This window comes from Euprymna scolopes, chromosome 9 (genome assembly GCF_053919585.1).
Source record: "Euprymna scolopes isolate OS-2025 chromosome 9, ASM5391958v1, whole genome shotgun sequence".
In the NCBI taxonomy this organism is placed as follows: Eukaryota; Metazoa; Mollusca; class Cephalopoda; order Sepiida; family Sepiolidae; genus Euprymna; species Euprymna scolopes.
Genome location: NC_136490.1, coordinates 66,835,686 through 66,862,202, shown reverse-complemented (window position 1 = coordinate 66,862,202; position 26,517 = coordinate 66,835,686).

The window sequence follows — 26,517 nt, the reverse complement described above, 5'->3', positions numbered from 1 at the left end:
TTTATGGTAATTATAATGTTTTTAGTTCAGTTAGTGATTAGCAATAGCAGCTAAGGTAAATCGCAGTAAATTGTAGTAAACCGTTTATTTGCAACTTTCCTAAGAACACTGAGAATTATAGAAAAGCAAAACCGTTTGGTAGGCCCGACAAAATTCTCCTGCATTGAGTAGTGGAATCAGACGGGTTGTTATGAATGACAGAGAACTTTTTTTCTAGTGAAATTAAGGCGGTTACAGATGCTGATTGCAGTCCAATAACCATCAGACAACACTTACAATGAAAAGGCATGGTAAATAAAAACGTAAACAAATTCATCGATTGCATCCACGTCACAAAGTGGACCGCTTAAGATTTGATCGTGAATACCAAACCTGGGACGTTCAGAAGTGAAAGAAAGCCCTGTTTTCTGATGAGAAAGAATTCAATATAAATGGTCCTGATGGCTTCCAGCGATATTGGCATGACAAAAATATGTCCCTTGAATTTTTTTTCAACACGTCATTGTGGTGGATGGTACGTAATGGTATGGGGTGCCTTTCCTTACAGATGGACGATGGAGCTCCGGGTGGTGCAGGATCGACAGACAGCCGCTGATTATATTAGCATGCTACAAAAAGCATCTTTGATGATGGAGGGCATCGTTTGTGTGGAGATGGATGGTTAGTCCAATAGAATAATGTTGCAATCCACACTGCAAGACGGACCTTGAACGTTCTACAAGAAAATGGAGTCCGTCTCTTGAGACATCCTCCATACTCACCGTACAAGAACCCAATTGAAAATGTTTGGAGATGGATGACGAGAGAGTTTTATCAAAATGGCAAACAATATTCAACCAAAAATGAACTTCGTGAAGCCATCTTCAGAAACTGGAGCAGGATCCCCCGTACCTTAATGGAAACCCTTTTTCTAGCATGCCCCAAATAATTTTTGAAGTCATCAAAAAGCAGTGGAGGAAGAACTCATTATTAAGTTTTTCATACACTTTTTGTACAATTTAATAGAATTTTTGTCTCTGGTCTTATAATTTTGATCATGTGTAAAAAGCTTAATTTAATAAAAATGTAAATTTTAAAAATAAACCTTTCGAATGTAGCTTTTTGTTTCCATAACTTTTAGATTGTAGTATTGGTAACCTTAAGTCGGAAGAGATTAAAATCTATCCTTATAAAAAAAGTTGTTTTTTTTAAATGTTTTTAATTGGCCTTAAATTTGGGATCAGCAGTATATATATATATATATATATATATGTATATATGTGTATATCTATATATATATATATATATATATATATATATATATATATATATATATATATAATGGAATTCTGTAGGCTATGTATTTAAGGAAGGGAAGGCTATTACAATGGAAAGATCTCGCTGTTGAGGAGCGAAGACAAAAACAAGTGATATTTAATAAAACTCCCCCTTTCTCACTCAGTGTCTCTTTCTCTCTTTCCATACTTTTCTGTCTCTTCGCATCTCTCTCTCGCATATATATATATATATGTGTGTGTGTGTGTGTGTGTGCGTGTGTATATATATATATATATATATATATATATATATATATATATATGCTAATGCAGGACTAAAATGACAAGTGATGGGACGCCTGTGAGTATTAGATCAGTACGAAACCGAAGGTAACAATTCTTGAACGGCATAATCACTGTTAATTAGATGCAGTGGTAACATTATTAGCCGCAGTTCACACGGCAATTACTTGACTCGTACTACACACCTTCCTTATGAACAAGGTCCAAGACGCAGACATCTCCTGACAAGATTTTATGCATCGTCTTGTGAAGCAGGAATGGCGTCCTCTTAGATCTCTTATAAACATGTTTGAATATAAGCCCAGATCTTTATTTTGAACCATGAAAAATCTGAAGATCTTGATTGCCCGTGTAATAAGAATGCAATTACCAATCCCACCAAATTTATTCGGGCGTCAGAAACAGAGATGCGGCATCGAATTTCCTGAAAAGTATGAATTGTGAATGGTGATGATATATAAAAAAAATCTGTGGCGGAAATTCACCCGTTTTTAATAGTATTACTTCCGTCTTTGTGGCTTGAGTGTTTTTGATTAAAAATAAAAGATTTTAATTTTTGGAATAACCATCTCATAATCTTTATAGATAAATGTGAAATCCAGATTGTCCTCGATAACACTACACACAAACAAAAGTCACAGTTACACAAGTGTGCTTCGGATCTTTATTATACCTGACATTCATAAACAACCGATCAGATGATACTGGATGCATTTGTCCATAGCACCCAGCTCTAAAACAGATGAGAAAGAACCACCGATAATTCCCGTATAGAAGCTAGTGACAGAAAACTTAGCATATTAAGTTTTGTCTGTAGTAGAATAGAAATATAAAATTTCCCGTAAGAATTAAAACGAAACATTTTCAAAATCCCCAGCATATAATTGGCATGACAGATAATAATCTACTTGGGAGTTTATAGTTTAAGTCATCGTTGTGTAAAGGACTAACAGCTTAACGATATTTTAAAATAATTGTCATAATAGATTTCGTCAAAGATTTATTTAAAAATATATCGTATACTTTTCAGAAACATTAACGTTTGAATTTATTACTACCAGACAGCATAAGGTTATTTTGTTATCATGTAGACATTACATGAATATGCAAAACGGGTAGGACGTTATAAACATATTATTGACAGATAAAGACTTACTTCCATTTCTGTGTTGCAATGTAAAACAACAAAACCATCCCGTTATTTACTGTTGAGACAAAAGCAAAAGATATATGAAATGTTCACACATCTCAAATCCACACACGACAAGTGGAGAAATTATGTGTGATGCAATCGTTTGCATATGTAAACGAGCTGAGAATATAAGCTGTTAAAAGTATATAAATGTGTTGAAGAATCTCACATTGAAATAATTTACTGATAGGACAATACCAATTGCAAGTGAGAATATTCTGGAATGTACTACGTAAGAAGAAAAACTATACTATCTAATGTAAATGATATATTAATTTTCATAAATTAGATAATGCACACCTTGTACAAAGTGAACATATTTTCACTCTCTTTCTCTCTCTCTCTCTCTCTCTCTATATATATATATATATATGTATATATATATATATAAATATATATATATATATATATATATACTAGCATGGGTGTCTGGCGTGGTCCGGGTGTTTGGAAGGGTATGCTTAGCAAAAAAAGCAAAAAACAAGTTTGTTTTTTTTAAATTTGACCCCTATTATGACCCCTTAAAATTTATTGTTTGGGGCTCGACTCAAGTTGTTAAGTTACATCCATGTCCCAGGACCTATATCTAAAATTTCAAGTGTTTAGATCCCAATTGTTGGAGTAGTTTGGTAGAGTTCTCAAAGGTCAAATCGTTGAACTTTGACCCGGTAACAGACAATTTCTGACCGAAAACCGATCACATAGATTTTCCCAAATCTCAGTACCCTGAGTGTCTGTAGAGTAAAAAATGGCAGAGTTATTGCGTAATGGAGTATATTTGAAATTTAAAAAAAAATAAAAAAATAATGTAGATTAGTTATAATTTTACGGATTAGCCCAAAATTGAAATCTTTAAAGATTGAAAGAAAGTAATATGCGAAAGAGTATATACGAAATATATTCAGATGCACAAAAAAAGAGGATATTCAAATTGATGTTCAAGTATGAAGATGTGTTAAAATCGTAACCAGATCCAATCAATGAAGTTGGTTGAAATTTATTAAAATCCGTAAATTTATTGCTGATATGTACATCCGTATATTTAAGGCAAGCATATTCAGATCGTACCTTTTATTTCTTTGCATACGAACAATAAATGTTGTAAATAATAATTTGCAAAATCTCAACTCTTTACATATTTCTATTTCGAATATTTTATAAAAATAGATTAATTAATTATTTTATTAACATCAAATTAGATATTTCGATCCGTAACAGACTTTTCATTAAGGGGTATGAATTGATTTTCTTTTGTTTTATTTTAAGTGCCATACTGTGGGTGTAAATACCTGACTGGTCTGGCGTGTATTGTAAATAATAAAATGTACTGTGTTAAAAAACACTGTTGATATGAAATTTAGAATTTAACAGTTTGAAGACAAAACAAGTGCAGAGATTTTTAAACAGACATATTGTTTTATTAAAATCAAATTCGATTTTTCGATTTATATCAGAATATCCATAAAAAAATGCAAATTTCTATTTTTCTTCATTTTTTTACGTACTATGATGTTGGTGGTCTAGCACGTCTCTTGTCTGTTTTTTAAACAGTTAAACTTTACAATTCATATCAATAGTATAATATAATATGCCCAAATTTGCCAGCGTTTGTATGTATAGTGTCCTGGCACGCTAGCTTCAGTTTTGAAGCCTTGTGATGCATTTTGCTAAGACTTTTATCACAACGTCATTATGTGAGAAGTAGGTCTAACTGCTTGATCTCTTAAAATATAGATTCTGAGTACATTCTTATATGTATAAATAGGGTATTTTACCGTCTAAAGAAGAGCGATTTGGAAATATTTTAAGTGGTATGATATTTAAACTTGTTCAATTGGTTATGAAACAACTGTAACGCATAAGAAAATACACGATATGATGTTCTCATTATATATTTTTTGTTTTGATTTTACGATATATATATATATATATAAATATATATATATATATATATATATATATATATATATATATCCATTTATATTAAGAGAGATAGAAAGAGAAAGAGAGAGAGAGAAAGAAAGAGACGGAGATGCAGAATGGTAGACAGTGATACAGCAAAACATTGTCTAATAATTCATGCCCAGCTTTCTTTACCGGTGACAACCCTTCATCGGATTGTGTAGCCATAAATTCGTTTCGGATCTTTATCGTCTCCAAAATGGAGAAGGGGTAGGGCTATGTTGTCGACATTCGCCACAGGAGGAACACATAGACACACATTCACATGAAATGAAAGAATCTTTTCCTACACTCCGCAATGAAGTCTCTTCTTTACATCGATAACAATAAATCTAATCACGAAAGATGGACACATTTTACTCTGTTTTTTCCTCTTTCTCTTTTTTCTGCATTCTTTTTTCCTCTCACATCAAAACCGACGCAGGTCGTTTCTCTTTAAAGGCTAAGATTCAACAGATATTTAAGATCTCTCAGAAATATTATAATGAATGGTGGACGGAAATTGCAATTTTGATAGCAAGTTTTAAGAGGACTGACATCTCAGCAACTTAAAACATCGTATAAGTACATCTGGATGATGAGAATGTATCTATCTATTTATATATCTATATATTTATATCTATATCTATATATATATATGTGTGTGTGTGTGTGTGTGTGTGGGTGTGTGTGTGTAAAAGCAGTGCTGGTCTTAAGAGCCACCTTCGTTCGCACAGAAAATAGGAATGGATGCATTCTTGATCACATCTCAACATGTATATATATGCGTGTTTGTATAAGCGTATATATGTGTACATAATTATAATATAATATATATATATATATATATATATATATATATATATGTTTTCAAAAATACATGAAAATAATTAATCAACAATAAAGCAAGGGAAAGATGGTCTCCTTTCTGTCAAGAAGTTACAATCACCATATATATATATATATATATATATATATATATATATATATATATATATATATATATATATATAGTTTCACACTGAGGAAGATCGAAGGATAGGTCGAAAATGTGTACTTTTAAAGGAAACATTCTTGTTTTTTTCAAAAGACTTTTGGTATTCCTACACGTCAACAGACAGGAAATAAATATAGAAAAATATAAACATTTATATATTTTTCGTATTGATTTTTTTATTCATACATATTTAAATATATATATATATATATATATATATATATATATATATATATATATATATATATATATATATTTGTATATTTGGGCAGAAAGTCATTATTCAAGCCCATCTGATTGAACACGTCAGAGTTATTTTTTTCGATTTCTGTGAGTATCTTTTCCTATCGCATATTTTTTTTTAATTTCAGCTGGCATATTGTACAATATGGCGCCCAAAAGTTGTTGTTAAGCCATATTCTACTCAAGCGCTTTCTATCGGTGCATCCGATTATCATCAGGAGCGATTGTTAATATTGTTTTCTTGTTCTTTTCCTTTGAGGCTTGGTGTGTTCGCAGTTTTATTTATTTATTTATTTATTTCATTCGTTATAAAGGTAGGTGCAGGATTATTGGGTGTGAATTATTTTTATTTCGATATCTTAGCATATAGTTTATTTATTTAGGTTTATGTTAGTTTTTAAATAATACTGTTAGTATATTTGTCCTGGTGTTAAATGTGATCCGGTTAAAAAGCGACTGTAGTTTATCTATAAGTATGTATATGTATATATATATATATATATATATATATATATATATATATATATATATATATATATATATATACAGAGAGAAAGAGAGAGAGAAAGGGAGAGAGAGATAGCGACTACAGCAGGTCAACGTCTCGTTGGACAAGCCAAATAAAAAAGCAATAAAAATTCAGCATACCAATGAATAATAAACACTTACAAGCCTCCCCCCCTTGGAAAAACTTCAAATAAACTGAAAATCGCCATTTTTACACATTTGAAAATAATTTCTGACGAGGACGCATCACAGACCGTCTGAAACGCGCGTAAACGATTTCAATGACTTAAAAACATTATTACAATGATCCAAACATAATTCTCAATGAAAAACCAAGACAGGGTATAATAAAATAATGTTAAAAATACACATTGTTGGTGACTACTCCCTTATTTAAATAAATATATATATATATATATATATATATATATATATATATATATATATATATATATATATATATATAATTTGAGGTTGCTATTTTTCAAAGCTACGGTAACCAGTGAAATATAACGAGGTTTATACAAGACTGTTTAATATAGCAGTAGAGCAAGTTATATTTTTAAATTGTCTTTACATAAACAGCAGTTTGTTGTTACAGAGTCATGAGCATGTTTCAGTCTACTAGTATTTACGTATGAAAGACCTTGTAGAATTCCGTTTTCGAAAATAAGGGTTGTTGCCTTAAGAGGCCTCTAGTAAGTAAATAACAGTAGACCGAAACATGCTCATGACTGTGTAGCAACAAACTACTGCTTATCTAAAGACAAATTTAATATATATATATATATATATATATATATATATATTCATTTACTGATTCGATAAACAAATATTAATAAGAAACAAAAACTGCAAATATTATCAAATGCGTTTTAATTACTTTTAATCTTTCTGATAGAACTGTTTCATACATGCCATTATAACAACACAAAATACAGGTTTATTTCTAAAATAAAATTATCACTAATCAGATAAAATGTCTCGTGTACTTTATATTTTACATTTATGAGAACAATAAATGCACCCGGTTTCCTTCGCTTACACTAGAATAATTAGTTTCCGTGAATTTGAGTTTCATAACAACAACAAAAAAAAAATCATATATTCAGCTACTTGATTTCATACAAACATTCTAACGTTTCCGAATGCTTGCATTTTTTCTTTATTTTTAAAGAAATACCATTAACGACATTGATATGAATATATAAGCAAACATATCTATATATCCTTTTTTTATTTTTTAACCGATTAGATAAAGAAATTATAATTCCAAAAAAAACATCGGTGTTTTCAGTGTACACACCACCGTGTTACATTGCAGATAAGATTTCAAAGTTTAATTACTATTTATGGCATTTTTTAATAGAATCATTAGGTGAAATTGCAGAATAGGTAACATACGCCCTCCTCATGTTAGAGATAACTTTCTATATTATAAGGTTATTATTTCAGCATGGTTTGTGCACTGCATAAGTACACCAAATTGTTACGTTTCGAAATGCGTGCGTTTTCTTTTATTTTAAAATTACTAAGAATTTAAACCATTGTTTTTTCTTTATTTATAAAGACATAAGAATTTCAGATGTGAATTCAAACATACGAATACATATCTATACATCTTCTTTATTCTTTAACCAATTAGATAAGCAAATATTAATTTCACAAAAAAATTCTAACGTTTCCGAATGCGTGCGTTTTTTTCTTATTTTAGAAGTAAGATTTTCAGACGTTACATTACATGGACGAATACATGCCTATATATGTTATTTATTTATCTATATAAATATTAATTTAAAACAAAAATCTAAATGTTCTGAATCTTATATATTAATTTAAAACAAAAATCTAAATGTTCTGAATCCTTGCGTTTTTATTATTCTGTATTTTTCGGAAAGAAATTTCCTATGAAATTGTCGAATACGTGTTCGCGGTTCTGCTTTGTTGTTGTTTTTTTTTTTTTTTTTTGGAAAGATTTCCTGAAACATTTACTGCATTCAAAAAGTTTGTAGAAAATTATAACGCAAAAGGGAATGTTTTGTAACAAAAAATTATAAATAATCATTAGATATTCAGTAAAATTCTTTTCTTTACATTCTGAAGTTTTCGTAACCAATTCAAAATTCATTGTAATGAATGAATAAATGAAATCTATCACTCTCGTATACGAATAGTGTTCATACCTTTAAGGAGATTTTGAATGATAGGGGTCACATTCTCACTTCTGGTGCCCATTATTTTTAAAACGTCACTTCGCTTACAGTAAAATAGTTAATTTGTGTGAATATGATTTTCATGAGAACAAAAGGCAAAAAGCACATGTATTCACCATTATGAATTTATGTTTTGTTTAATCTATTTAATTATAATGTACGAGGACAAAATATTTAACTATGTCATATAAAACCTGCTAACACCCGATACTTCAGCTAGTTTGAAATGAATATCAATATTTGACTTAATAAATATCTATATTTGATTAAATAAATATCTATATTTGATTACAACAATAAATACATCTAAAAATACTAGCAGCTCAGACCGGCTTTGCTCGGGCCCTATGTGCTCCTAATAATTTTCTGTGCATGTATATATATATATATATATATATATATATATATATATATATATATATATATATATATATGTGTGTGTGTGTGTGTGTGTGTATATATATATGTATGTAAATATATGTAAATATATATATATATATATATATATATATACATATAAAAAAGTTTCACTCATATCAAGAAAATCTGCATCTAAAATTTTAAATGTTTGACCCAAAATTGGCGGAGGAGTTTGGTTGAGTCTTCAATCGTCAACTCTTTCAATTTTGATCTCTTGGCAGCAAGATTCTCGCACTAAAACGGATTAAAAAGCTTTCAGCATGTTTGATTACCCGTTATGTAAAATTGCAAATATTTAAACCCAATATTGGCTGAATAGTTTGCTAGAGACCACAAAGGTAAAATCTTTGGAACTTGGCAGAAAATTTTGGGCCAAAATCCGATTAAAAACTTGCCCTATATCTGAATACAGTTTGTGTAAAATTTCAAATGTTTAGACTTAAAAATTGCTGAGTAATTCTGTAGAGATAGTTGCATAGTAGATTGGTAGAGAAATTTTCTTTAAATTTGACCCGAATTTTGTCCCCTTGAAATTTATTGTTTTGAGCTTACATCTAAATTAAAAAGTTTGACCCATATCCAAGTAACCTACATCAAAAATTTAAAGTTTTTAGACCCAGAATTTGAGGAGGATTTCGGTAGAGTTTTCAAAGGGCAAATCATTTAACTTTGACCCTTGATAGTCAAATTTTTGGCCATCAACCTATTAAAAATATTTTCCCAAATCTCAATACCCCTTAGTCAAATCTCGAGTCTGTAGACTGAAAATTAACAGAGTAGTTTTATAGGGAAATGTACACACACAGGCACACAGAGACAGTTTCTCTTTTAGAGATATACAGATAATCATCTAGAAACTCATGTTTCGCGTAAAGTTTCGAATGCGGCAACATTGTCAATAGAACTTGAAATCTCGTTTGCTACAGACGGGATATATCGCATATAACATTTATCATTGTATTGTTTTTGGAAACATATTGGTATTTGAACGTAACGAAACATCTTCTTCTGAAGAAGCGTTAACTATACTTCTAAGAGTGTAATGTTCTTCTTTCTCACTCCTATTTCATACTCTATGTGCGGGAGACATACACTTTAAAATATAATTAATTATGGACACGTGCTTGGGCTTCTATGATTCTTCAGAGTGTTAGATTAAGCGAGATTTAAAACATAGACCCAAATCACTCAAACACGCAGCCAGGACGACAGAACCCCCCCCCCGCAAAAACAAAAAACAAAAACAAACTCGTTAGACTGTATGTTATAAATACTGTATTAGATTTTTAAATACAACCTTTGGAGAAAGGACTGTCGGATGATGCAATCTCTAAATATTTAACTATGACGTAGTTATTTTTCACAATAAAATCAAAAACACAAGTTAAATGTGAAGATATTTTTTCAAGCGTAAAAAAATTTTTTTTCAAGCGTAAAAAAATTTTAATTTTACTATTAGTTTCAAATCAATAAAGATTTATTATTTTATCATTACTACCAGCCGTCGAACACTTAGCTTTTAACAAAATCAAATAAATAAACACAATTAAAAGAATCGTTTTTGGCATCGGTAAATAGGTACAAAAGTTTCCGATTTCGAAATCAATTCCGATACCCCTAAAAGTTTCATTCCCCCCCCGATTCGCGATATATTGTCCCAACAATAATATATAAGTTCATTTTGTTCCTTCGCTACAATAACCAAGGTGTGTAATAGTTCTTTGTTACATCAGGTCTTTCCACCGTTTATGATGAGAGAACAGCTGTCATAACGTACAGTTCTACAATCAGCTTCTTGGCTTTCGAGACAAGATCAAAGTGTAGCATCTGTTCCGGCAGATGCTGCACTTAAGATAATTTGTACCAGTCAATGGAGGGGAAACCCTCTATACTGGGACAATTATTATTTTTGGTCACCAGAGTGGCCCCTTTTTGCCTACTTTTAGGGGAGCTGATTTTTACCTCACATTAAAAACGGCCTTGTGCCTAATTTGCTCAGTGGGGGAGCAAATAAACACCATCTGTTCCGGCAGATACTGCACTTAAGATGATTTGTACCAGTCAATGGAGGGGAACCCCTCTATACTGGGACAATTATTATTTTTGGTAACCAGAGTGCCCCCTTTTTACCTACTTTTAGGGGAGCTGGTTTTTACCTCACATTAAAAACGGCCTTGTGCCTAATTTGCTCAGTGGGGGAGCAAATAAATACCATCTGTTCCGGCAGATGCTGCACTTAAGATAATTTGTACCAGTCAATGGAGGGGAACCCCTCTATACTGGGACAATTATTATTTTTGGTAACCAGAGTGCCCCCTTTTTGCCTACTTTTAGGGGAGCTGGTTTTTACCTCACATTAAAAACGGCCTTGTGCCTAATTTGCTCAGTGGGGGAGCAAATAAACACCATCTGTTCCGGCAGATACTGCACTTAAGATAATTTGTACCAGTCAATGGAGGGGAAACCCTCTATACTGGGACAATTATTATTTTTGGTAACCAGAGTGCCCCCTTTTTTGCCTACTTTTAGGGGAGCTGATTTTTACCTCACATTAAAAACGGCCTTGTGCCTAATTTGCTCAGTGAGGGGGCAAATAAACACCATCTGTTCCGGCAGATACTGCACTTAAGATGATTTGTACCAGTCAATGGAGGGGAAACCCTCTATACTGGGACAATTATTATTTTTGGTAACCAGAGTGCCCCCTTTTTACCTACTTTTAGGGGAGCTGGTTTTTACCTCACATTAAAAACGGCCTTGTGCCTAATTTGCTCAGTGGGGGAGCAAATAAATACCATCTGTTCCGGCAGATGCTGCACTTAAGATAATTTGTACCAGTCAATGGAGGGGAACCCCTCTATACTGGGACAATTATTATTTTTGGTAACCAGAGTGCCCCCTTTTTGCCTACTTTTAGGGGAGCTGGTTTTTACCTCACATTAAAAACGGCCTTGTGCCTAATTTGCTCAGTGGGGGAGCAAATAAACACCATCTGTTCCGGCAGATACTGCACTTAAGATAATTTGTACCAGTCAATGGAGGGGAACCCCTCTATACTGGGACAATTATTATTTTTGGTAACCAGAGTGCCCCCTTTTTTGCCTACTTTTGGGGGAGCTGGTTTTTGCCTAACATTAAAAGCGGCCTTGTGCCTAATTTGCTCAGTGGGGGAGCAAATAAACACCATCTGTTCCGGCAGATACTGCACTTAATATAATTTGTACCAGTCAATGGAGGGGAAACCCTCTATACTGGGACAATTATTATTTTTGGTAACCAGAGTGCCCCCTTTTTGCCTACTTTTAGGGGAGCTGGTTTTTACCTCACATTAAAAACGGCCTTGTGCCTAATTTGCTCAGTGGGGGAGCAAATAAATACCATCTGTTCCGGCAGATACTGCAAGCAAAGACCATATGTGGGGGCGACCCCACATATAAGACCTTGGTCAATGTAGGGGCAACCCTTCATACCAATTGTCACTATCCAGCTCCCCTACTCCCCGGGGAGTTGGTCCCCATTTCCCCTTCACTCCTCACATTAAAAATCGGCCTTGTGCCTAATTTTCTCAGTGGGGGAGCAAATAAATACCATCTGTTCCGGCAGATGCTGCACTTGAGGTGGTTTGTACCAGTCAGTGGAGGGGAAACCCTCTATACTGGGACAATTATTATTTCTGGTAACCAGAGTGCCCCCTTTTGCCTACTTTTAGGGGAGCTGGTTTTTACCTCACATTAAAAACGGCCTTGTGCCTAATTTGCTCAGTGGGGGAGCAAATAAATACCATCTGTTCCGGCAGATACTCCAAGCTATGACTAGCTATGACTAGCAAAGACCAGATGTGGGGGCAACCCCACATATAAGACCTTGGTCAATGTAGGGGCAACCCTTCATACCAATTGTCACTATCCAGCTCCCCTACTCCCCGGGGAGTTGGTCCCCATTTCCCCTTCACTCCATACATTAAAAATCGGCCTTGTGCCTTATTTGCTCAGTGGGGGAGCAAATAAATACCATCTGTTCCGGCAGATGCTGCACTTGAGGTGGTTTGTACCAGTCAGTGGAGGGGAAACCCTCTATACTGGGACAATTATTATTTTTGGTAACCAGAGTGCACCCTTTTTGCCTACTTTTAGGGGAGCTGGTTTTTACCTCACATTAAAAACGGCCTTGTGCCTAATTTGCTCAGTGGGGGAGCAAATAAATACCATCTGTTCCGGCAGATACTCCAAGCTATGACTAGCTATGACTAGCAAAGACCAGATGTGGGGGCAACCCCACATGCCTGACCTTTAACCAGCTCCCATTTCCCACCTCTCGGGAGCTGGTCCCCTTTTTCCCTTCCCCCTCCCTTCACTCCTCACATTAAAAATCGGCCTTGTGCGTTATTTGCTCGGTGGGGGAGCAAATAAATACCATCTGTTCCGGCAGATACTGCAAGCTATGACTAGCTAGGACTAGCTATGACTAGCAAAGACCAGATGTGGGGGCAACCCCACATACCTGACCTTTAACCAGCTCCCATTTCCCACCTCTCGGGAGCTGGTCCCCTTTTTCCCTTCCCCCTCCCTTCACTCCTCACATTAAAAATCGGCCTTGTGCCTAATTGCTCGGTGGGGGAGCAAATAAATACCATCTGTTCCGGCAGATACTGCAAGCTATGACTAGCTATGACTAGCAAAGACCAGATGTGGGGGCAACCCCACATGCCTGACCTTTAACCAGCTCCCATTTCCCACCTCTCGGGAGCTGGTCCCCTTTTCCCCGTCCCCCTCCCTTCACTCCTCACATTAAAAATTGGCCTTGTGCCTAATTTGCTCGGTGGGGGAGCAAATAAATACCATCTGTTCTCTCAGTTACTAAACTTTCCGCCACCGGGCTTTCGGGCTAGGTTAAGGTGTTTTCATACTAACCTTCGTTAGTAAGGACCGATCCCCTCCTTTGGGGAGTCAGGACCTAAAGGACCGACTCCACATTTGTGGGAGCTTGGACCCGGAAACCGATTCCCTTTTTTGGGAGACTGGAATCTCGGGACCAACACCACTAGCTGGTAGTTGAGACCTGCTTTTGTTGTTTTTTTGCATGCGTTTTTTCTTCGTTCCGGTGTCTTCCCTCTAGAGACAGGGGATTGTCTAATTTCTCCACACTTAATTGCCTGAGCAGCACTCTGACCTGCCAGGCCCAAACTTTGTCCATCTTCGCTGCTCTCCCAGTGGATCGAGCAGACAGGGTTCTCTTTCTCGCTTCCGTTGGGGTAAGTTAGTGGGTAGGGTGACGTGGGGTAGGGCGGGTGCTTCGTTTCTGCTCCCCTCTTTGGGCAGGGATGCCTATCCCCTCTCTCTCTTAATTGCGACGCGGCACTCTGACCCGCTAGCACCCATTGCGTCTTTCTTCTCTGCTCTCCCCCCTCGCGGGGGGATCTGAGCTGCTAACCCGACATCCCCGTGAGGGGAAGTCAAAAACTCTAATTTCTTCAATGTCCGCTCCTCCCCCTCCTCCCCCTCCATTCCCCTGGGTTTTCTTTTCCCCCACTACACTTTGGTCCGTGCCAGCGGCCAGTGCAACCGCCACGATGCCAGGCAGGAAGGGTACGTCACCCCAAATGCGCAGCATCTCAATTGCTAACGACTCCCTATGTGAGGGAGTTAATGCATCTCCCGGCAAGACGGCGCCAGGAAACAAGGTAGGGCCCCGGCGTGCGGCGACCTTGGAAGAAAGCGGGAGGGTAGGGCCGCAGCCCGCGGCGACCCCCCGAAAAGCACCTGCAACCGCTCCCCACGAGGGCAACCCAGCGGAAAAAGCTGCCGTTAAGTCAATAGCTGGGGAAAGTGCAGAACCCAGCCAACCAGCTGCACCCCAGGACGGCAGAACCAAGGGAGGAAGACCGGGGAACCCATCCCCCGCTCCCCCAAAGGGCGACTCCCCAACAGAAAAGGAGGAAAACAGCACCGCGGACCAAACCGAGGCGCTGGATGAAGACGTAATAGCCTCCATCTGCTCACTATTCGGTGGGGAAGACAGTGATTGGCCCCCCAACACTCCCCAAGAGGACCAAATACGGAAAAGGGGTGACTCTCCGGCCAGTGGTAACAAAAGCAAGCTGGAAGGAGAGACACCATTGACAGTACCCACCAAGGCTCCAGCTGGGAACACGACACCAGAAGGGGAGACACCTCCATTCCCCAAGGGGACAGCCACCCAGCAAAGGAAGTAAAATAAGAAAGGGGAGCGGCCCGGAGAGCAAACCAAGCCAGGACGAAACAACGCCAAAGACACAATGGCCTACTTTGCCTGGTAACGGCCCCGTTACGAAACCAAAAAGGCCCATAACAGGGGAGAGCCCCACAACACCAGCTACGCCCCCCAACCCGAGTCCAGCTGACACCCACCAGGATGGAGGACCGGCATGGGGCCCCAAAGAGCAGCAAGGGAAGTTGACGCCCGAAGACTACAGAGCACTCTTCGACTCCACTTACAAGGAGTATACCCAGGGGAACAACATCCAACCCCTCCCGGGTCAAGTGGAAGTTCTGGAGAAAAGAGTGCTCTCGCTGATAACTTCAGACACCAAGACAAGGGGTCGGACGGGCGTCAACAAGGACACCATGATGAACGTGTTGCTGGAACAGAACATTCCCGCCAACTACATCTGTAGAAGGAGTTACGCACAGTGGGATGTTCTGCTCCCCACCTCCGAAGACGCAGTCAGGCTGTCCAGGACCTGCCATCAGAGCAGGAACATAAAGCTCCAACCCATCTATATGAACAAGAGGAGAGCAAATGTTTCTGCTCTAAACGTCCCCTGCTATATGGAGGCCAAACAACTGGGGGCTATCCTAAGCCAGTATGGGGACGTAGAGGAAGTCACCCCGGTCGGCGGATTAAGAAACATCATGACCGGGGACTACAAAGTACAGATGGTCCTGGACAAGGCTGGATTCTACGCCATCCCAGCCACACTCAAGTTCGGAGAGTGGACACTCTCCCTTATAGTGGAAGGGAGGAGGCCCCATTGCTGGCTGTGCACACAACAAGGGCATATGGCGAAGGACTGTCCGAAGAGGAATGGAGGGAAGAAGCCCACAAAAGCGGCGGGAACGAGCGTGACAACAAATCAAGCCGCTGCTCCCGCGCCGGCCGCAAATCCTCCAGAGGCACCGACAGGCTGGGTGACAGTCGTAAAGAAAGGCAAGACCAACAAACAGCCATCCTTGCAGACAGTCACCCAAGACCAAGACCAACCGAAGAGCGAGACAGAGAAGATGGACACACAGACACCCTCCTCCTCAAACAAGAGGAAACTACCAGAATCTGAGGAGGAGGCCGCGTCAGAGGCAGAGGAAGAGACAACAACAGTCTCTATGGCCCTGAGCGCAACAGAGATCAGGAGGTCCAGGAGGAGGAAAAGCCGCAAGACACGCGCAAACCCTCCTACCCCCACTGAGACTGAGAAGGACTCCCTCGCAACAACAACACAGGATGAGCCCCCTGTGATCCCAACATTCCAGCAACCCGAACAACCTTCCCCCTCTCCTATAAAGGCCCCAAGAAACTCTTCCCGCCCCTCATCCCGTGACAGGAGCCAAAAAGAAGAAAACGAGCAGGCTACCCCCTCCCCAAGCGCTCAGCCTCCCCATCAACCAAAAGAGGTCCCCTCCCCCACTCCCAAAGTCCGCACTGAACGGACCAAAAAGCTCCCCTTCCTGCCAGGAAGCAGGATTTGTGAAACAGACCCTCTCCAACCGGCTCCGGACCTTAAAGGACAACAGAAGGTCCGGTACAATAAACTTAAAAACTTTGAAAAAGTCGGTGGAGACCTAGTAACAGACCCCACTAAATTCAAGGACGCTCCCTTGTTGACCACTTTCGTTAGGGTCAACAAGGACGCTAGGACTGGAGGAATGTGGGCAATGATTAAGGCAGCGAAGAATGCGATCCCAGGCCAGCAGCTGGTGGATAGGAACCATCCTTCACTGACCAACATTTTCTTTAAATGTGAGGGTAGAATCCCCATCTATGTACACCCATCGCTATACAGGGCACTCAAACTAACCTTCCCCCTGGACGTGGGGGGTGTGGCCAAGGATGGATCACCTTCATCGGATTTACTTACCGGCAGCCTTGGCCAGGCCTGCCATGTCCTCACTGCCCAGGATTTCAGACCCGTCTGTGACAGTGCTTGAGGTAAGTGATCATGTCTTTGAACTTGGCTACATTGAATGTGAGGGGCATCAGGTGTCGAAGCAAGGCCTCGCGCGTTGTGAGAGACTTGGTGTCCCTCAAGGTAGATATTGCCGCTATCCAGGAGACCCACTTTGTTTGTGACGGGGATTGTCAGGTGCTGGTAAACGATTACGATGTCTACTCAGCATATGGCAATACCTATAGTCGTGGAATCTCCTTGCTAGTGAGTCGCACCCTGTCAGCGTCGGTGAATGTTGTTCACGCAGGCGAGGACGGGCGGGCGTTTGTTGTTGATGTTGTTGTTAATTGTAGTGTTTTTCAGATTGTTGCTGTCTATGCTCCCAATGCTGCTGTAGAGAGGGCAACCTTTTTTCGACGGTTGGAGGGCTTCTTAGTGGATCCGGAACGGTTAGTTTTAATGGGGGATTGGAATGCAATCCTTGATCCCAAAATAGATAAGGTCGGGGGGACTAGCGGGTCGGCGTGGTGTGACAGCAGTCTGTCTGACCTGATGGCCTCGTGCGATCTCGTCGACAGATTTCGTCTGGATCATCCGGGGCGGGAGATGTGGACGTGGCATCCTGTAGTGCCTTCCCATCCAAGCACTTACTTGGATCGGATGTTAGTTAGAAGAGGCGATGTAGACTTCCTATCTTGCCCCACGTTCCACTTGCTAGGACACTCGGACCATAAACTTGTTATGACCCGTTTGAGCTTAAGTGCTAGGCCTAAACTGGCCGGATACTGGAAGTTCAACAGCACCTTGTTGGAGCTGGAGGACTACCGGTTGAAGGTCACTGAGCTAATTCAGCGGGCTTTAGTGGGGGCTGTTACAGGGAGTAAGTGGTGGGTTAGTCTCAAGGCCAAAATTAGGCGCTTCTCTGTCCAGTATAGCCAACGCCTCGCGATAGATGAGGATAAGGCAAAGAAGCGTTTAGAGGATAAGCTGACCCGGGCGGTGGAGGGGGGACCCCCTAGAGTTAGCACTAGCTAAACAAGATCTCAACCGCTTGGCTAGCGAGCGGTATGAAGGTCAAGTAGTTAGGGCTAGGTTAAACAAAGTTTCTAACGAGGCTGTGAATGTTGACGCTGTTGAGCGTAAGGCTGCTTTAAGGCGCGGTTCGGATGGGTACATTCGTAAAGTACATAACCTGGAAGGACACCCCTTAGTATCGACTCGGGAGATCTGCGAGGGGCTTCGGGAGCATCTATCGGTGCGCTTCACCCAACTACCCGGACTCAGGGTTGATGAGTTTGGCAGCTATTTGGCTGACTCGCCCCGCCTCACGGCGGCTCGGGCGGCTAGCTGTGATGGTCTTATTACTGAACATGAGGTCATTACTGCGTTGAAGCAGGTCGGCTATAACAAATCCCCGGGGCTTGATGGTTTACCCTACGAGTTTTACTTGAGGCTGTCGCCCATGTTGGTCCCTATTCTGAAGGATATGTTCAACCATTGGTTTGCCCAGGGTTCCATCCCTGGACATGTGACCAAGGGTGTGATCACATTGCTGAGGAAAGGTCAACGGCATGGTGGGAGGGAAAACTTTGATGATTTTAGGCCCTTGACTCTGCTAAACACAGAGTTAAAGATTTTGGCAAAGATTCTTGCGAATCGCTTGCAGGTTGTCATCACTGACTTGATCGAACCGGACCAGACTTATGCTGTGAAGGGGAGATCGATTCAAGACAATTTGCACTTGATACGCTCGATCATAGAGGGGCAGAAGACGACGCCGAAGCCGCGCTGATCAGTTTGGATCAGTCCAAGGCATTCGATAGGGTCGACCATCGGTTCCTAGGATCTGTGCTAGAGGCCGCCGGATTTAATCCGGACTTCCGCAAGTGGATCTTTGTTCTGTATGACAGGCCGACGGTAGCGGTGCAGATCAACGGTAAGCTGTCGGAGTCATTCGCTGTCTCTCGGTCGGTGCGACAGGGTTGTCCGCTGTCGCCTCTGTTGTATGTCCTGGCGTTGGAACCCCTCCTTCGCAAGTTAAGGGACGAGGCGACTACACCAGTCCTGCGCGGAATAGCTCTCCCTGGAGGCACACGAGCCAGGGTTTCCGCGTTCGCCGATGACGTCACCGTGTTCGTGTCTTGCCTCACGGACGTTCAAGCGGTGGTCGAGGCGCTCGCTCGATACGAAGAAGTAACAGGGGCCACCTTCAACAGTAGCAAGTCTGTTGGCCTGCGGTTGGGGGCTTGGACCGGGGTAAACTCGCTTCCAGGTATTTTCAGCTGGACCGATGGACCGGTCCGCATTCTCGGTGTCTGGTTTGGACCGGGACTTCAGCTGGAAAAGAATTGGTCGGAAGTACAGTCTAAGGTCAAATCGTCAGTAAAGACTTGGATTGGAAGGAAATTGTCCTTGAAGGGTCGGGCGGAGGCGTGTGCTACATACGTCTTTCCGCTCATCCTTTACCGTTTGTCTGTACTTCCTCTCCCTGCAGAACGACTAACCCGCTTACAAGGGCGCCTCGATTCACTTTTGTGGAACGAGGGTAAGCATTATGTCTGCAGAGAGGTCTGTGTTCAAAATCCGAGCGAGGGAGGCCTGGGTCAGCCCAGTCTCTTGTGTCATAGAAACGCCGAGAGATTGGCTTTCCTGGGTCGTTCGCTTGAAGGAGACGCTCCTTGGGTCCCTGTGGTTGAGAACTCGTTTCCCAATCTCAAACCCAACCCTTCGGTAGAAGGTCGTCGTAGACCGAAGGGGGAGTCCAAGTTCTCCGAATGCCGAACCGCTCTTAGAGCTTTGCCGGGGACCAATGTCCTCGATCAGCCAAGGAAGAAACTGTATCGGGATTTAGTGGAGGGGACCGCGAAGGATCCACTTTGTAGGCGGATGGGATGGTCGATGGAGGTTGTCCGTTCTCAATGGTGTTGGGCGCCGGGACGGGAGATTCTGAATAACTCTGAATTCTCCCTGACTTGGCGACTGGTCCGAAATGCGCTGCCCCTATTCGACGTACTTTTCCGGTATAAAGAACATACCAGTCGCTTCTGTCCGTGCTGTGACGAACGCGAGCCCGAAACAATCGAGCACGCGTTTTTTAGTTGCAGCCGGATACAGCCCCTATTAAGGTACGTCAAGGGGGTAACAGCTCGCATCGATGCCGAGTGTCTGCTCGATCTCGACGTAGGAACTTTTGTGTACAACATGGAACCGCCGTTCCCCAGGAAGGAAAGTTTGGTTTTCCTGGCGATCCTAGCAGTAGCGCGCATGACCATTTGGATCACACGCCTCAAGTTGGTCCACGAAGGGACATCTGTTCCTGATCGGGATCTGATCGTTTACTTTAAACATTTGCTTAAAGTAAAGATCAGATGCGATTGGAAGAGGTTGCCTAGAGTGGAATTTGACAAGAGGTGGGTGCACAGCACTAGTTTGTGCATCCGTCGAGGAGCCAAGTTTCAATACGTGCTCCCTCCTTAGGCATGGCATGGGCGGTGCTGGGTCCTACGGAACCCATCCCGCCTAGGTTAGCATTATAAGTTCAGTAAAGTAACTCTTGACTGGTGGTACAAATGAGATCCTCTTCCTGATTTTATTTTTTGGTATTAGAGAACCTCTGAGTCTGCCCAACCCCCCTGCTCCTCATCTTTATTTTCTGATGCCCCCGGTCATCCCCCTCCTCAGAGGTCACCTTCCTACCCCCTCCATCCGTTGCTTTATTTTCTCCCACCTCCATTAAGGCGACTTCCCCAAACCCCATTAGGGATGCTCTGCTTGTTTTCGGTTCCCCGGAAAACAGTGGGGGATCTAGCCACATAGAATAGTACAGGGGGGTCTTACTAACAACACATTAGTAGTTTTTTCCTTTTTTTTTTTAAATGAACATTTTCATTAGTTTTTTCCCACTCCACGAACATTTTATGCCAATTAATTCAAGAACTCTTTCTAATGAAATCGAACTTTATTTTCTCACACACACACACACACACACACACACACACACACACACACACACACACACAAAATAAAATGCACACACAACATACAGAAATGAATATACAAATTGTACATAGTTAAATTTTACATTGAACGCTGGGGTTATTAGTTAGATTACGATCCACAGAGTGATTGAGGTATTTTGGTAAATGTTGGCAGTCAAGAGTAAGACTTCAAAGTCTCATCTGTTACATAGTCAAAAAGACCCTGTACCCTCCCCCTCCCAATTTCTTGTAGGGCCTTGTGCCTAATTTTGTTGAATTGAATTTTTTGTACGTTTTTTATGTTCAATCTTTTCTTTCTAAATAAAATATATAAACAAGATCAAAGTGTAGTATCTGTTCCGGCAGATACTGCAAGCTATGACTAGCTATGACTAGCAAAGACCAGATGTGGGGGCGACCCCACATGCCTGACCTTTAACCAGCTCCCATTTCCCACCTCTCGGGAGCTGGTCCCCTTTTCCCTTCCCCCTCCCTTCACTCCTCACATTAAAAATTGGCCTTGTGCCTAATTTGCTCGGTGGGGGAGCAAATAAATACCATCTGTTCCGGCAGATACTGCAAGCTATGACTAGCTATGACTAGCTATGACTAGCAAAGACCAGATGTGGGGGCAACCCCACATGCCTGACCTTTAACCAGCTCCCATTTCCCACCTGTCGGGAGCTGGTCCCCTTTTCCCCGTCCCCCTCCCTTCACTCCTCACATTAAAAATTGGCCTTGTGCCTAATTTGCTCGGTGGGGGAGCAAATAAATACCATCTGTTCCGGCAGATACTGCAAGCTATGACTAGCTATGACTAGCTATGACTAGCAAAGACCAGATGTGGGGGCAACCCCACATGCCTGACCTTTAACCAGCTCCCATTTCCCACCTCTCGGGAGCTGGTCCCCTTTTTCCCTTTCCCCCTCCCTTCACTACTCACATTAAAAATCGGCCTTGTGCCTAATTTGCTCGGTGGGGGAGCAAATAAATACCATCTGTTCCGGCAGATACTGCAAGCAAAGACCATATGTGGGGGCGACCCCACATATAAGACCTTGGTCAATGTAGGGGCAACCCTTCATACCAATTGTCACTATCCAGCTCCCCTCCTCCCCGGGGAGTTGGTCCCCATTTCCCCTTCACTCCTCACATTAAAAATCGGCCTTGTGCCTAATTGTCTCGGTGGGGGAGCAAATAAATACCATCTGTTCCGGCAGATACTGCAAGCTATGACTAGCTATGACTAGCAAAGACCAGATGTGGGGGCAACCCACCATGCCTGACCTTTAACCAGCTCCCATTTCTCACCTCTCGGGAGCTGGTCCCCTTTTTCCCTTCCCCTCCCTTCACTCCTCACATTAAAAATCGGCCTTGTGCCTAATTTGCTCGGTGGGGGAGCAAATAAATACCATCTGTTCTATTAAAAGTTAAATTCTTCACTAGTTTGCAATTTGGAGACGGAAGCGTTGTTGTGATAAGTGATTTTCTCTACTAATTCGCACTTTTAATTTTTAGATTCAAATATTAATAACTACATTTTATTTCAGTATTTAATTTATGTATTTCTGTTGTATTAAATGCTAGCTTTTTTTTTCTCGTCCATAAATGTTTATCTACCAAGTTGATCTTAAATATTGTATAATCAATCCATTATATTATCATTTTCAGTTCCCCACCCCTAATTTCTGGCTCCCATCTTATCTCGCAATTACTTATAACGTCACCAACTAACTTCGGAAGAACCCCCCCCATCTGATTTTCTTTTATATCCTAAGTTGCTTAAAACGTGATTAGTTAAAGTTCAGAATAAAATCACGCTTTCTCTTAACGGTTAATTTTTAAAAAAAAATCTTCTGAACGCTATTAAAAGTTAAATTCTTCACTAGTTTGCAATTTGGAGACGGAAGCGTTGTTGTGAAAGTGATTTTCTCTACTAATTCGCACTTTTTATTTTTAGATTCAAATATTAATAACTACATTTTATTTCAGTATTTAATTTATGTATTTCTGTTGTATTAAATGCTAGCTTTTTTTTCTCGTCCATAAATGTTTATTCATCTAGCGAGTTGATTGCAAAAATAGATTACCTAATTGTACTCATTTTTAGTTCGTGAGAGGGAAATCTATCACCATACTTTCCCTTAAACACGTCCGTTGGACTTTTATTAAGTACAATACTTAATAGGTTTTTTTTTTAATGGAGAGTAGAAAACGCATTGTGGATGCGTTATCGGCAGCTCCTGTTACTCTCGCTTCTTCTTATTTGCCCCTCAGTCCTCATTTTTTAAATGAGTGATTTTTCTGACAAAGGGAGAAGAAAAAGCTGTTTTCTAGGTTGGCAGTATTTTTGCGCGAACAGTTGGCAGAATTGGTGGAAATTTTCTGTTTCTATGTCTATCCTTGTAGCCATGCAAGTAGTAAGGGTGCTGGAGGTAAACGTTTTGTCTGGGCTGACGTTATCCGCCTGATAGTCAGGGACGCGAATCTTGGATTAACCACTAAGGAGGCTGTCCTATCAGCAGGTGCAAAGTACTGGGGCTGCTGTATTGCCATTTGGTGAATGGAATCTGGACCATGCAGTAGCTTCTGGTGGGGCCTCTCGATGCCATACTAGTGGGTAATTGTTACGGCTTTACCTTATCATGTGCTACAAAAAAAAAAGAAAATTCTTCGTTTCTTTTTCTCTCTTAGTTTCCCCTCTCTGTCCTGCTCTAAGTAAATCTGTCGACCTAGTCCACAAATTCCAAAATTTCATCATGACAAGTTTCAAGAAAAAATACACGATTAAACCCGGTTCTCCAACTTCCAACGTAGACCCCTACTACCATGTCTCCTTCTCCAACATCAGGGGTCTTCGTTCTAACCTTCCAGAGGTTGAAACCCAATTACAGGAGACTAAACCAGACCTTTTATTTTTAAGTGAAACTGGCATTGGACAGGCTATTTCCCTAGATGAGTTTGCAATTACAGGATACTCTAACTTAACTTCTAAATCTGACCCCCAAGATCGCCATGGGCATGGAATATGTGCCTATATTAAAGATAGCTTTCCATGTGGGAGGGACATCTCCAGGGAAGATCCTAACTTACCCTATATGTGCTTCCGGGTTGCTTTAGCTCACACTACTGCATTTATATTTACTCTCTATCGCCCCCACAACAGCGGAGTTACTATCTTTCAAAGCATATCTGAGAAAATTGACCAAGTCCTTTCTACTTATCCTTCAGCTAACATTCACGTATGTGGAGACTTCAATGTTCACAACGTCGAATGGTTGACCCACTCAAACAAGACCGATGATGAGGGGAGGTTCTGTCATGATTTCTCCATTGCCTATGACCTCACTCAGATTGTTCAGGAACCTACCCGTGTGCCCGATAATGACGGCCAGTATGCGAGCCTACTAGACCTTTTTCTCACAACTTGCCCTGAACTATGTTCAGTTTCTGTTCTGTCGCCTCTTGGATCTTCCGACCACTCTGTTGTATCAATTAAGATAAAAATGAAATGTAATAAGTCCCAAGACGTACCTCTTCATCGTACAGTATATCGATACACTAAGGCTGACTGGGATAGCTTCCGTACATTTATATCTGTTCTACCTCTGCATTCCCTGTTCAAAAAGGATGTCTCCTCTATAGTATTAGACCTAACTGAATGGTTAATTGTAGGTATTGACCATTTCATACCCTCTAAAAAGTTTCAGCAAAAACCTAACAGCCAGCCATGGTTCTCTCCAGAATGTGCTGCTGCCATTGCGCACAGAAATCACTTTTTCCACTGCTTCAAACGTAATAGATGTATGGAAACTAAAGCCGTTTTCAGGACTGCCAGCAACCATTGTAAGAAAGTAATAAGGAACGCAAGAGAGTTGTATGCTCAATCTGTTAAGTCCAAAGTAGCTGAGCAGCGGCTTGGTTCCCACCAGTTTTGGCAAATAGCAAACAGAATCCTGAACAGAAGCGTGTGCTCCATCCCAACTATTATCAATGGACCTGAGGTAATCTCGTCAGCATCAGACAAAGCCAAACTCTTTGTCAAGAACTTTGCAGCTAATTCTACCCTTTGCGACCAAGACCGCCAACCCCCAATATTTCCTCCTGTATCAGAAAACACGCTATGTGATATACGTATATCTGTACGTGATGTTGCCAAGCTAATCAAAAACCTTGATTCGAGTAAAACAACTGGCCCTGATGGTATTCCAATTATAGTACTCAAAAAACTTCAACCTGAACTAGCGCCCATACTTACAAAACTGTTTTAACGTTGTCTTAATGAGAAAAGTTTCCCATCTCCCTGGAAAATCTCATCAGTATGCCCTGTATTAAAGAATTCAGGTGATCGCTCATCCCCCTCTCAGTACAGACCAATAAGTCTCCTGTGCGTCATGAGTAAGTTGCTAGAATCTGTGTTAAATACAGAAGTAATCAAACATCTCAACAAAAATAACCTTCTTAGTGACACTCAATATGGTTTCCGTTCTGCTAGATCTACAGCAGATGCCCTTACAGTTATATCGCATAGGATTAGCAAATCTCTCGACGGTGGCAATCTTTCTAGGGCAATTGCTCTTGACATATCTAAAGCCTTTGATAGGTATGGCATAAAGTTTTACTTCAAAAGATCGCTAGCTATGGTATAGCTGGAAAAGGATTCTCAATTATTAAATCATTTCTTTCTGATAGGTTCATAAGAGTAGTAGTTGAGGGGCAAAAATCAGAAGCTCACAGTATTAATGCCGGTGTCCCTCAGGGATCCATCCTGGGCCCAACTCTTTTCCTGATCTACATTAATGATCTTCCAAATCATATCCTTACATCATTTGTAGACATTTATGCTGACGACACTACCATTTATGGTACCACATTTAAGACAGTAAACGACCAAGTTCTCTCCAATTCTCTATCCTCTGATCTTGAGCACGTAGTACAATGGGGAAAGGAGTGGCTGGTTACTTTTAATGCATCTAAAACCAAGCTTCTCTCTTTACATCATCAACATTCTAATTCACATTTGTCATCAATTGAAATGAATGGCTCTCGTCTTCAGGAGGCCTCAAGTTTTGACAAGCTTCTGGGCTTGACCATTACTCCTGATCTTAAATGGAACACGTATATCAAATCTGTTGCCAAGGCCGCTGGGAAAATGGTGGGATCTTTCTATCGATCCAGTAGATATCTCACTGCTGATGCTATTCTCTACCTATATAAGAGCCAGGTACGTCCAAGGATGGAATACTGTTGCCACATCTGGGCAGGAGCTGCTAGAAAGGACTTGTCCTGCCTTGATAGAGTTCAAAATAGACTTCGTAGCCTCGTAGG